The sequence below is a fragment of the Humulus lupulus genome, chromosome 5 (assembly GCF_963169125.1).
Source record: "Humulus lupulus chromosome 5, drHumLupu1.1, whole genome shotgun sequence".
NCBI lineage: Eukaryota > Viridiplantae > Streptophyta > Magnoliopsida > Rosales > Cannabaceae > Humulus > Humulus lupulus.
In genome coordinates, this window is record NC_084797.1 from 177,175,839 (window position 1) to 177,189,778 (window position 13,940).

At 40.4% G+C, this 13,940-nt stretch overlaps 1 non-coding gene across 1 annotated transcript; it reads right to left on the minus strand.

Annotated features, from left to right (window-relative positions):
- Nucleotides 1-290: 290 nt before the first annotated feature.
- LOC133781257 (small nucleolar RNA R71) lies at nt 291-398 on the minus strand. Its single transcript, XR_009870043.1, has one exon. It is a non-coding gene; the product is annotated as a small nucleolar RNA R71 (small nucleolar RNA).
- Nucleotides 399-13,940: the final 13,542 nt, after the last annotated feature.

Here is a 13,940-nt window from a genome sequence, read left to right on the forward strand (position 1 = left end):
AACAATATGCCAAATTTTGATTTCAAACCCGGCATGATTAACCTCTTACCAACCTTCCATGGGTTGGAAAATGAGAGTTCATACGTGCTTATACGGGAATTCGAAGAGGTGATGGCTAAATTCAACAACCGAGCTGATGTCACCAACATTGTGAGATTGAAATTTTCTCCTTTCTCTCTCAAAGACAAAGCAAAAAGCTGGTTGTATTCCTTAAGGCCTAGATCTATCGGAACATGGGACGAAATGACAAAAGCATTCTTTTCAAAATATTTTTCGCCCCATAAGACCAGAATCTTTAAGAGGCAAATCTCTACCTTCATCCAAAAAGACCATGAAACTTTCCATTAGGTCTGGGGCAGGTTTAGAGATTTGATAAATCAATGTCCACATCATGGATATGAAAACTGGCGTCTGATCAGCTATTTCTATGATAGTCTCACAACCGGACAAAGAAAATTCGTAAAAATGATGTGCAATGGCGAATTCCTTCAAAAAGATCCCAATGAAGCTCTCGAGTACCTCGACGATCTTGCTGAAAAGTCCTACACATGGAATGGACCGAGTCCTATGGAAAAGCCACGATCAATTGGAACCTACCAATTAAGGGAAGATGACAACGTCAAAAGCCAAATTGAATCATTGAGACAACAATTTTAGGCTTTTAAATCTCAAGAAGGTAGAGGAATCCACATGCCTGCAAAGGTAGAGACACGAAATCCATGCTTCATCTGAGGAGGGGCAGAACATCAACCGCAAGAGTGCCCAACTCTTGGTGAGTTAAGAGGAGGAAATGAGGAACTGTGCAATGCTTTAGGGGATTACAAGAGGCCTTATAACCCTTTCTCAAACACTTAGAATCCCGGTTGGGGCAACCGTCCAAATTTCAGCTGGAAGAAGACAAACCAAGCATCTGGGAGCCAATGGAGGCCTGAGCAACAACAACCACCAAAAGCATACATTGCTCCTCAAAATAACATGCAGTCAAGTAATTCTCTTGAGAATACTTTGCAAATGCTTGCGCAAACACAAATAGCCTCAACTCAATAGCTCAAATCTTGTTTCACACAAATGGTAGAGGAAATGAAAGACATGAAAATCCAAATGACAAAGCTAAACACTACTTTGGCAATTCAAGAGCATGGTAGACTTCCCGCTCAACCTCTAATCCATCAAAAGGGGCAACACATGGCACAAACCTCCTCCTCTCCATATACAAATTTCAAAGAGGTTAATGTCATCTCTACTCGAAGTGGTCAAAGTACGGTTTCACCGTTAGCTAAGACAACGAGTACGTCAATGCCCGCTCCAGATGATGATGTGCCAATAAGCATTTCTGTAAAGGAACCTTTTCCTCAAGCTTTGAAATCCATTGGAAAGGTACTGGAAAATCATGGTGAAATCCTAGACCTTTTAACACAAGTGAAGATCAACTTGCCATTGTTGCATGTGATCAAATAAGTGTCGGCTTATGCCAAGGTTATCAAGGATTTGTGCACCGTTAAAAGAAAGCACCATGTCAGGAAAACTGCATTCTTGGCAGAACAAGCTAGCGCGGTAATTGACTGGAAGACACCGCCTAAATACAAAGATCCTGGCTATCCCACCATCTCATGCCAAATTGGGGAGCAGGAATTTGGTCAAGCCCTTCTAGACTTAGGAACAAGTTCAAATCTCATGCCATATTCAATATACTTGCAATTAGATCTAGGAGAACTCAAGCCCACATCTGTGGTGCTACAACTGGCCGATCAATCAGTTAAGAAATCTCAGGGAATAGTAGAAGATGTTCTAATTCAAATTGAAAATTCTATTACCCTGTTGATTTTCTCATATTGGAAACTCAATCTGAAGTGAGTATAGAGTCCAAAATTCCCATCATTCTCAGTATACCTTTCCTTGCAACAGCAAATGCACTCATTAACTGTAGGAATGGTCTCATGAAAATCTCTTTCAGAAACATGACTCTAGAAGTGAATGTTTTCCACATAGGCAAACAACCACCTGATAACGACGAGTGTTTCCAATCATATCTGATCGATACACTTATTTCGGAAGAGGTCGAAGCAAAATACACGTCTAATCATTTTAATCACCATTTCCAAATTTCAGAAAGTTCTGAGCTCGATGAGTCTAAAATCAACCCTGAAATCGTCAAACACTCACAAGCTAGAAGGACCAAGTTTTGGAATCCAGTCTTTGAGGAACTCCCTCAAGATCGAGAAACACCAAAACCCTCCATTGAACAAGCTCCTAAACCAAAGTTGGCACAACTTCCCGAGGGTCTTAAGCATGTTTTCCTGGGAGCTGACAACACTTTTTTGTCTTAATATCCTCCAAGATCAATGCCACACAAGAGCACAAAATCATCAATGTGTTGCAAGAACAAAGAGATGCATTAGGATGGACGATAGCTGGCATCAAAGGTATTAGTCCTTTAATTTGCTCCCATCACATTCAATTGGAAGACGAGGTATACCACATCGTGACCATCAAAGAAGATTGAACCCAACAATGAAGGAAGTAATTAAGCCTGAAGTCTTGAAACTTCTTGATTCTGGAATAATCTATCCTATTGTTGACAATAAATGGGTAAGCCCAACTAAGGTTGTTCCCGAGAAATCAGGGGTAACAGTGGTACAAAATGAAAAAGGGGAACTTGTTCCTACCAAGGTCATAATTGGGTGGCACATGTGCATTAATTATAGAAAATTAAATGCATCCACCCACAAAGACCATTTTCCACTTCCATTCATCGATCAAATATTGGAACGTGTGGAAAGTCATCCTTTCTATAGTTTTCTCGATGGTTATTCAGGGTATTACCAAATTGAGATTTCCGTAGAAGATCAGGATAAGATCGCATTCACTTGTCCTTTTGGTAATTTTTCCTTCCGGCGTATGCCATTTGGCCTGTGCAATGCTCCAGCCACTTTATAGCGATGCATGATGAGCATATTTAGTGATATGATCGAGAAATGTATGGAAGTATTCATGGATGATTTGACAGTCTTTGGAGATTCTTTTGAATCAAGCCTTCCCAATTTAGAATTCGTGCTTAAACATTGCAAAGAGAAAGGCTTGGTACTCAACTGGGAAAAGTGTCATTTCATAATGCCATCAGGCATAGTTGTGGGGCATGTTGTGTCGGAACGAGGAATTGAGGTTGATCAATAAAAGATTGAACTCATATCAAAGCTGCCCACCCCCAAGACTGTTAAAGACATTCGATCTTTTCTTGGGCATGTAGGATTCTATAGGAGGTTCATACAAAATTTCTCGCCCTTTGTCAAACCTCCTAGCAAAAGATGTTGTGTTCTCTTTCCAAACGCTCGTTGTGAAACTCACTTCCACCCCTATCATTTAGCCACCAGATTGGAACTTACCATTCGAAGTCATGTGTGATGCTAGCAATTATGCTATAGGGGTCGTCTTAGGTCAAAGAAGGGAAGGGAAGCCCTTCGTTGTCTATTACGCAAGTAGAACTCTTAACAGTGCTCAGATAAACTATTCTACAACTAAAAAAGAGTTACTTTCTGTAGTATTCACACTTGACAAGTTTTGTTCCTACCTGATTGGTTCACCTATCATAGTCTTTATGGACCATTCTGCCTTAAAATACCTCCTTTCCAAAAACTATGCTAAGGCGCGTTTAATTAGGTGGATCCTTCTGTTACAAGAATTTGATATGACCATAAAGGACAAGAAAGGAGTTGAAAACATAGTAGCGGACCACTTATCTCGTCTTGAATTTTCTGATTCTGCTGATGGCCCAGCCATTCGAGATGACTTCCCTGATGAACATCTCTTCGCAGTCACTAAGTTGCCATGGTACGCTCATATCGTTAATTACTTAGTAACTGGCGAACTTCCAACTGCATGGAGTGCACAAGATAAACGTAAATTTTTGGTCAAGGTTTGTAACTTCTATTGGGACGATCCATATCTTTTCAAAAATTTCCCCAACCAAATTATGAGACGTTGCATTCCAGATGATGAAATTTTTAGTGGCTTGAACTTTTGTCATAATGAAGCTTGTGATGGTCATTTTTCGATGAAAAAGACTGCTACAAAAATCTTACAATGTGGTCTTTATTGGCCCACTTTGTTCAAAGACACTAACAATTTCTGTCGATCATGTGAAAGATGTCAGAAATTAGGTGCTTTGTCCCGGTGACATATGATGCCATTACACTCAATTCTTGTAACAGAAATATTCGATTGTTGGGGGATAGACTTTATGGGACCACTTCCACCATCATCTGGCTACCTTTACATTCTCCTCGCCATAGACTATGTCTCAAAATGGGTGGAAGCTGTGCCTTGTCAAAATAATGATAACACAACTGTTATGAAATTCTTAAAGGAAAATGTGTTGTCTAGGTTTGACAAACCACGAGCTATCATAAGTGATCAAGGCACCCATTTTTGCAACTATTCTTTCGAGACCTTAATGCAAAAGTATGGGGTAATTCATAAGGTTGCATTGCCTTATCACCCACATACAAATGGCCAAGCTGAGTTAGCCAACCAAGAAATTAAGCAAATCTTAGAAAAGACTGTTAATCTTGACTGCAAAGATTGGTCCTCACAACTTCTCAATGCTCTCTAGGCATACCGCACTGCTTACAAAACTCAGCTTGGTATGTCTCCTTATAGCCTAGTCTATGGTAAAGCCTGCCACCTTCCTATTGAGCTGGAACACAAAGCTTATTGGACAGTTAAGAGCCTAAATTTTGATCTCAAGGCAGCAAGACTCAATCGTAAGCATCAGTTGTCAGAAATTGAAGAGTTAAGAAACGATGCTTATGAAAACTCTAGGATCTACAAGGCTAAAATGAAAGCGGCCCATGACAGGCAGATCCTAAGAAAAGAATTTGAGCCAAACCAACGAGTGCATCTTTATAACTCTCGTTTGCATATCCACCCTGGCAAGCTGAGATCAAGGTAGACTGGCCCATATGTTGTGAAAACCGTCTTTCCCAATGGTTCTGTTGAGGTCACAGACCCAACTGATGGGAGAGAATTCAAAGTAAATGGCCAATGACTGAAACACTATATAGAGAGGGTGACCCAGCATGAAGAAGTCACTCTCGTGGAACCAGTTTACCAAGTCTAAGTAGTGTTCCAAATTGTTTGTACATAGGTTTGTTTTTTGTTTATTTCCCTCTTGTCATTTTATTTTATTTGTTATCATTTTGTGTTTTCAGTTTTTCATGTTTTAGAGAATCAATATTCGCTCTATCACTCGACGCTCGTTATTCGGGTGTTCTCTTTCCCTGCTCTTTTACATTTGTTATATTTTGAGACATTGAGGACACTGTCAGATTTTGGTTGGGGGTGGTGAGCATATTCATGCATGTTCATGTTAATTTTGTCATATTAATATTTTCACGGCCAAATTTTTTGAAAAATTACTTATTTATTTTTGCAAAATGTTACTTTTGAGTCAACTTTTGTTCTCTGTATTACTAAGACGTTTTCTAGAGTTACCTAATGCACATGCCAAACATTGTGGTAAGATGGTTGTTAGCACATATTTGCTTAGAAATTTTCCATGTTTGAGAATTCATTCTTTTCGGTGAGAGGTGAGACTTGAGAAAACAACTTTAAATTTTTTATTGATTCTTAGAAATGGTTATAATTATTTGGACAAGGTATTGTAGTATGAATGGATGATGTTTTAGGGATAATATTTTCTTCATGGAAAAAAAGACAAAAAAAAAAAAAAAGAAGAAGAAAGAAAAAAAAATATAGAAAAAAAGAGAAAAAAAGAACACAAGCAATAGTTCTATCATTTTCAATTATGTTGTCTCTTGTGTTAAAAAAAGGGGGTGTTTATTAATTTTGTGTTTTATTTTATGGCTCTTAGAATAAATGTAAAGATTGTCTATTTAACTTAGAATTCCTGAAAAACTGGTTTTGTGGTACTCTTTATGATGGTTGTCCAAATAGTTTATTTCCTATTTTCGTTTCAATGATTATTTAAAAGTTTGTTCTAAATATATATCCATTTGATGAGTGATTACTTCTTTATTTCCAACTCCATGAGCGAAACCCCAAACTTTAAATATTTTCAATTACATGAGAGGTTAATGGAGTTGAGACTTTAACTTGGCATAATTTCGAAGGCTTTATGTGTTGTGGTTTATGGTAAGAAGGTTCAAGTTTGGTGCACACACTCACAACTCTAGATTTATTCAAAGTAATTTTGATAACCCTTGTTGACTTGTTACTAACATTTTGTGTTAATACTTAAGTTCTTTTATAATTTTTGACTTGAAATATATCATGTTGACATTTCTAATTGCGGTTGAATTGCTAGAGACTAGCAATAAGCTGGTTGGGGGTTGTGATTAGTAAATTAGAAATAATAAACTTTGAAATAATGTAACTTTGAAAAAGAATATATATTTTTTAACATTAAATAAAAAAAATCGAGAAATTAGAATCAGAAAGAAAATATGGAAGGCATAAGTTTAATTCATGCAAACATATATATATTTTAATAAAATTGATTCATTCTACTCAACTATAATTTTACACCATTAATTATAGTTAGAAAATATATATAATAAAGCTCACCTTAAAATATGTTCTTTAATTAAATTATACTAACTTCTAATTTTAAAAACCTATCATATTATATACCTTAGAGCGACAAAATACCAATGGCAAAATGCAGTAAAAAGCATATAATATAACAAATATCCTAAATTAAATTAAGAGTCTAAATTACATAAGAAGAACATGAATAGACTTATGTAAAAGACACTAATAAATTTAGAATAAATATTAGAAGAAAATAAATTTAAATATAACAAAGATATAGAAATGAAGAACAAAATAAAGAATCAATATCCACAAGAGAATTGGGGATTGTGGTCTGTTTTCCATCAAACATATTGAGCATTTGGTTTCCAAGCTACCACTCGATACCGTTATCGATGAGAACATCTAGCATTTCAGGACCAAGTGGTGTGTGGACCTATTCAATCAGAATTTGTCCCTATGATGCTCTTTACATTTACTTGATACACCTCTTGTATAGTATATCATATAGTTAGTTTTGTATAATGTTTTTTATCAAACATTATTTTTTAAAAATGTTATTAAATAAAATACTACTAAATTCACATAATGTGTCTGCCTTGACAAAACTCGATGGGTCAAACAAACTGCCTCGATAAGCCTCGATAGCTAAAAAATAATACTAACAAAATCTGCCTCGATAAGCCTCGATAGGACTTCATTGACCTCGATAGAGTCATAATAATACATAATCGTGTCTGCCTCGATAGGCCTCGATAGGGTCATAATAATACATATATCTGCCTCGATAGACCTCGATGGGTTCAAATGAAGGCCTATCAAGGCAGACAGGAAAATTTTTGTGAAGAGTTATTTATTTAGATCAAAACCAATTGAATAATTACAGAACATAAATTTTTAAAGCCTAGCCTTACATGACTTCCTATTCTGCCCACTACCACAACATTTGCTACACTTACGTAGCTTGACGATCTTTTCCCTGCGTGAAGCATAGCGGTTTTTCTTTCGCCTACCCACTTTCTGCTCCCTAGGCCTTCCTACAGGAGTTTTCTCAATGGGGATGCTGACAACCATATCTCTGATGTGATCAGGGATTACCCATTCATCCTCGTTCCCAACAGGATAAATAGTTTCTTTATAAGTGTCCCTCAATGCCTCGATTCTATAGTAAGGGGAACACAATGAGTAAATATTTATGCTTCTTTTTCTGGCTACAGCAAAAGCATGTACACAAGATATCCCAATGGAATGGAAAATGCAACAAGAGCATGATTTTGTGGCCAAGTTCACCTCACCATTACCATTACCATCGACCACAAGAAATTCATGATGACCAAGGACTTGAACATCCAGAAAAATTGCTTTATCACCTATTTGCTTCAAATCCTTTTCCATCTCAGGTGATAACAAAGTTGTTGCTTTTGCAGCTCTTTCACATTCTATCTGCAAACCAAGACTGAAGAGTGAATCTTATGAATTCAAGAAAAGTGGCGACTAGAAAGCTTCTTGCCTCCTTGGACTTATTGTTAAAGCTTTTTGCATAGTTACTCGTCATGATATTGTATTGGTTACCAGGAAAATAAGCGCTACCCCACCTTTTAAAACCAATTTCCTCAAGATATTGAGCAATGGGCAGATCAATTACCTTAATCTTGTCAAATAACTTGTCAAATTCTGTTCTTCGAAACACGTATGCTGCACACCCCATGATGTCTTGACAGTGGTTAGTTTTGAATTTCGCCACCACATTCATACAAATGTGATGGTAATCATGCACCGTGATAGGCGTCTGGGAACACAAGCTCCAAAGCATGATTAATGCTTTTATACCTCTTGATTAGGTGTCCAACAACCCACGGTGATGCTTGATGGTGGTCCTTATGTCGAATTTCTTGTGAGCAAGTGTGTACTTTGTTGAATACAGTAATCTCGAACATTTCAAATCGCATTTTTTTCTTACCCCTCAATCTCCAACCACAATCAGGATCCTTGCAGGTAATGTACCATGCATTAGTCCCAGATTTCTTCACCATAAACTCAAAATTATTCTTCATCGCAAATATGGATGCTTTGGTTTTCAATTCAAGCTTGTTCTAAAAGAACTTGCCAAGGTGCAATTCGCCTGAAGCTTTGCTGGTTAAGGAATGATCTTGATATGAGGCCTCTATATCCTCTTTGGTGAACATGGGAGCACTCCATATTCTATGATCTTCACCTAAGTCCAATGGAGAACTCCATCTAAAACTATCATCGGTTTCACTTGGACCTGGACGGCTGCTTCTGGTCCCAGGTGTTTGCCGATCTTCTATTCTGCGCTCCTCAGCCACCATAACATCTGAACTCTGTGTTGACAAATCTGCCCTAATATCTGGCCCATCAAGATTTGTTGCATTAGCAACAAGATCGTCATTGACATAAGGATCGTAGCTATAGGGATCGTACTCCGCTGTGTCATGCAAATATGGCGGATCTCTAACAGGGATATCATCATGGAATATAATGTCTGGATTTGTCTTGGGAACAAATGTTCGAACCTCACTTTGAGTTCCTTTGAAACCATGACATGGGGGAGAAATGTTCTCTTCAAATCGAACTTCTTTATTAACGCTGGGAGAGGCCGATGCATTTCTTATACCTCTTTCTTAACCAATGTCACACATAGAGGAATCAACTTCTCTACATATTTCGATGCTAACCCAATGAATGCATGCACATGCCTATAATTTTTTATAACGGTAGGTTTGACGGATTGTGATAGGCATGTGTACGGGACATCAATTTTCAAGTCATGCACACATTTATCCACTTCAAGCTCATCGTTCAGAATGTTAAGCAGTTGCTCATACGTCACACCCTTCTCCAAAGGTAGAACTTGATTTTCAGCATCCCTGAAAATCCAATCCTTATTTTCCAATTCCCAAACACCATTGAATGCAACAAATATGGAAACAGACGAATTTGTATCACAAAAAAAAAAAAAAAAGGTCAAAATTTAAAACTATAACATCAAACAACAAGAAATCGATTCATGTCGAGGTCAACCTATCAAGGTCAAACTATCGAGGTTTATCGAGTACCATCGAGGAAGACTGCCCAACAAATTTCTTATGAACCCATCGAGGCCCATCAAGTCCCATCGAGCATACACTACATAAATTAAGTTATATTCCTCTATCAAGGTCCATCGAGGACCATCGAGGCATACACTACATAAATTAAGTTCTATGCCTCTATCGAGGTCCATCAAGGACCATCGAGTCTCATCAATGTACCCATTTATTGACGTGGTTCTTCGCCAACAGGTAATTAAGAAAATAAGAGACAGAGATTAGTGCTTAATAATGAACCGAGACAGATGTATGATCTTTAAATGGACTGATGACACAATTACGTTTTTAGGTGGTTCAAAGGTTAAAATCCTTCTACTCCACCAGTCAATATTATTGCTATATTTCTGGTATTCTTTACAGGATACTTCGTTACATAATAGAATCCAACCCCTTCTAACTCCCAGGGTCTCCATATTTATAGGAGAGGGCACCTGGGAGTTGGTAAGGGGGGTCATCCCGTGACCCTCTTACCCATCATGTCACTTCTGTGACATTCATGATTAATTCCTAAAACATAACAAATGAAGTGTGGTCTAATCAACAGGTAAGGGGGATAATGGGCCGTACACGTATTCCGAGTAATCGGGGATCTGTTGGGAGTACAGGCGCGTGTTCATAGAACCGTGTGGTCTCACTCTCCACGTGCTGAGATTACCTCAGCCCGAGCATAGGAAACACTTCTCTTTTTGCTGGTGCTATGATTGATGCTTTTATATTTTCCTTAGAAAGAACATGTTAACCAATCTTGACCCAACTTCTAAGATAAGTCCCAGTTGCACTCCGGTCATTGCATTAAAAACTTAGTTCGCGTTAACCTCTTATTGGTATCTCGTGCTTTTTAAGAAAAACAACGATTAATCAATTTGAATTAACTTCTAAGTTTTATGACCTGGTTATTTCTAGGACGTTAGTTTGAAAACTTAGTTCGCGTTAATTTTTATCAATATCTCGTGCTTTTTAAGAAAAACAACGATCAATCAATTTGAATTAACTTCTAAGTTTTATGACCTGGTTATGTCTAGGACATTAGTTTGAAAACTTAGTTCGTGTTAATTCTTGACTAATATCTTGTGCTTTTTAAGAAAAACACCGATTAATCAATTTGAATCAACTTCTAAGTTTTGAGCCGACCTGGTTATATCCAGGATAGGACTTAGTTCGCGTTAATCCTTTATCAATATCTCGTGTTTTCTAAGAAAAACAATGATCAATCAATTTGAATCAACTTCTAAGCCTTTAAGGCGACCTAGTTATATCCAGGCACCATATGCCCCCCAAGTAACTAGCAAAGGGTCTTTCGTGGTTACTTGAGATTACACCCACAAATATACACAATAGTAAACAAAGATTTAATTCTCATTTCTTCAAAAAAAAAAAGTGGCCTTTAAGCCTTACAAGGGTGCTACTGAAAATATTTCTTCAAATGGATGGCATTCCAAGTTCGTGGGACTGCCCCTCCATTGAGCCGAGTTATTTTATAAGTTCCTTCCTTAATGACCTCGGTGATTTGATATGGCCCTTCCCAGTTCGTTCCCAATACTCCATCTTTGGGATCCTTACCGGCCAAGAAGACTCTTCTGAGGACCAGGTCGCCAATGCTAAAGGTGCATTTTTTGACCTTTGAGTTGAAATAACGAGTGATTTTTTGCTGGTAATGCACGAGCTGAAGCTGCGAATCTTCTCATCTTTCATTAATCCGGTCGAGGGAGGCGTGAAGTAGTTTTTGGTTGCGGTCCTGGTCATATGCCTGGACTCGATGCGAAGATATCTTAACCTCGACAGGGAGGAATTCCTCACTCCCAAAAGTCAGAGAGAAAGGAGTATGACCCGTAGGAGTCCGACGGGAGGTTCGGTATGCCCACAGAACCTGGGGGAGCTGTTCTGGCCAGACCCCCTTGGCTTCGTCTAGTCTTTTCTTAAGGCTCGCCTTTAACGTTTTATTGGCAGCCTCGACCTGGCCGTTCGCCTGAGGATAGGCCATAGAGGAGAAACTTTTCACGATTCCGTACCTTTCACAAAATTCGGTGAAGAGGTCGCTGTCAAACTGAGTCCCATTGTCGGATACAATTTTCTTCGGTAGCCCGAACCGGCAGATAATGCTCTTAACCACGAAGTCGAGGACTTTCTTGGAAGTGATTGTTGCCAAAGGTTCTGCCTCAGCCCACTTCGTGAAGTAGTCGATGGCCACCACAGCGTAGCAGACCCCGCCCTTTCCAGTAGGGAGGGCGCCAACCAAGTCGATTCCCCAGACCGCAAATGGCCATGGGGACGAGATCATCTTCAACTCGACTGGGGGCGCTCGGGCAACTGTGGCGAATCGCTGGCACTTGTCACATCTCTTGACATACGAGATCGAGTCCTTTAACAGAGTGGGCCAGTAATACCCTTGCCTTAAGACTTTTAGGGACAAGCTTTGCCCCCCAGTGTGATCCCGGCAAAAACCCCCATGCACTTCCTGCAGGATGGCCTTTGCCTCGCCTGGTAGAACACATCGTAGGAGAGGTAGGGAATGCCCACGTCGGTACAACATCCCATCTATCACCGTATACCTTGGGGCCTGGTACAGTACCCGCCGTGCGTCATTACGTCCTTCGGGTAACTTTCCTTCGGTGAGGTACTCGAGGATGGGAGTCACCTAGGTCGGTCTGGCGTCAATCATCTCGACCTCCGCCCCGACCTCTTTTATACTTGGTTTTTCCAGGAATTCCACCGGTACTAACCCCAGCGTCTCCGTCTCCCCGGAGGTAGCGAGCTTGGCGAGGGCGTCTGCATTAGCGTTCTGCTCCCGAGGTATCTGCTCGATTTAGCCACGCTCAAACGCGGACAGTTCGACTTTTACCTTGGCCAGGTAAGCAGCCATCTTGGCTCCTCGTGCTTGATATTCACCTAGCACCTGGTTTACCATGAGCTGGGAGTCACTGAAGCACTGAACGGAGCTCACCTTCAGCTCCTGGGCTACCCTTTGCCCGGCCAGCAAAGCTTCGTATTTGGCCTCATTGTTGGAGGCCTTGAATCCGAATCTCAGTGCTGAGTGGAATCTATGTCCCTCTGGGGATATCAAAATGATCCCAGCCCCTGAGCCGTTCTCATTGGATGAGCTGTCCACGAAGATCTTCCAAGACGTCTGGGCCGAGGTGACCTGGGGTGAGTCTTCCACAGGATCCTCCCTGAATCCTGTGCACTCTGACACAAAATCGGCCATGGCCTGACTTTTTATAGCAGTTCGTGGGGTGTACAAAATCTCGAACTGACTAAGCTCGATAGCCCATTTCAACAGGCGTCTTGATGTCTCAGGTTTTTTCAAAACCTGCCTTAAAGGCTGATCGGTCATGACGTGTATTGAGTGGGATTGGAAATACGGCCTTAGCTTTCGGGAGGCTGTGATAAGACAGAACGCCAATTTTTCCATCAACGGGTATCGGGACTCAGCCCCGAGAAGCCTCTTGCTGATGTAGTAGACCGGTTTCTGAACCCGGCCTTTTTCTCGGACCAATACGGCACTAGCTACATCCTCTGTGACAGCTAGGTAGAGGAAAAGAGGCTCTCCTGCCTTTGGTTTGGAAAATACGGGCGGCTCGGCCAGATGTGCCTTCAGGTCGAGGAAAGCACTTTCGCACTCCTCTGTCCATTCGAATTTCTTATTTCCTCGGAGCAGGTTGTAGAACGGCAGGCACTTGTCGGTGGATTTTGAGATAAATCGATTAAGGGCTGCCACCCTTCTTGTCAGGCCTTGAACGTCCTTACGCGACCTGGGTGAGGGAAGCTCGAGAAATGACCTGATCTTATCAGGGTTCGCCTCGATTCCTCTAGTGTTGACAATGAAACCCAGGAATTCTCCAGACGCGACCCCGAAAGTGCACTTCTGAGGGTTAAGCCTCATGCCGTATTCTCTTAGTATCTTGAAGCATTCTTCCAGGTCGGAAACATGGTTCTCGGCAGTCTTTGACTTGACCAACATGTCATCAACGTACACTTCCATGTTCTTCCCGATCTGGTTGGCGAACATTCTATTCACTAATCTCTGGTATGTAGCACTGGTGTTCTTCAGCCCGAATGGCATGACCTTGTAACAATAGATGTTAGTCGGGGTCATGAAGCTGGTGTGCTCTTGGTCTGTCGGATTCATGGTGATCTGATTATAGCCTGAGTACATGTCCATAAGGGGCATGAGCTCGTGCCCCGCCGTGGCATCCGCCAATTGATCAATCCTTGGCAAGGGAAAACAATCTTTGGGGCAGGCTTTATTCAGGTTGGGGAAGTCGATGCAGGTCCATCATTTCC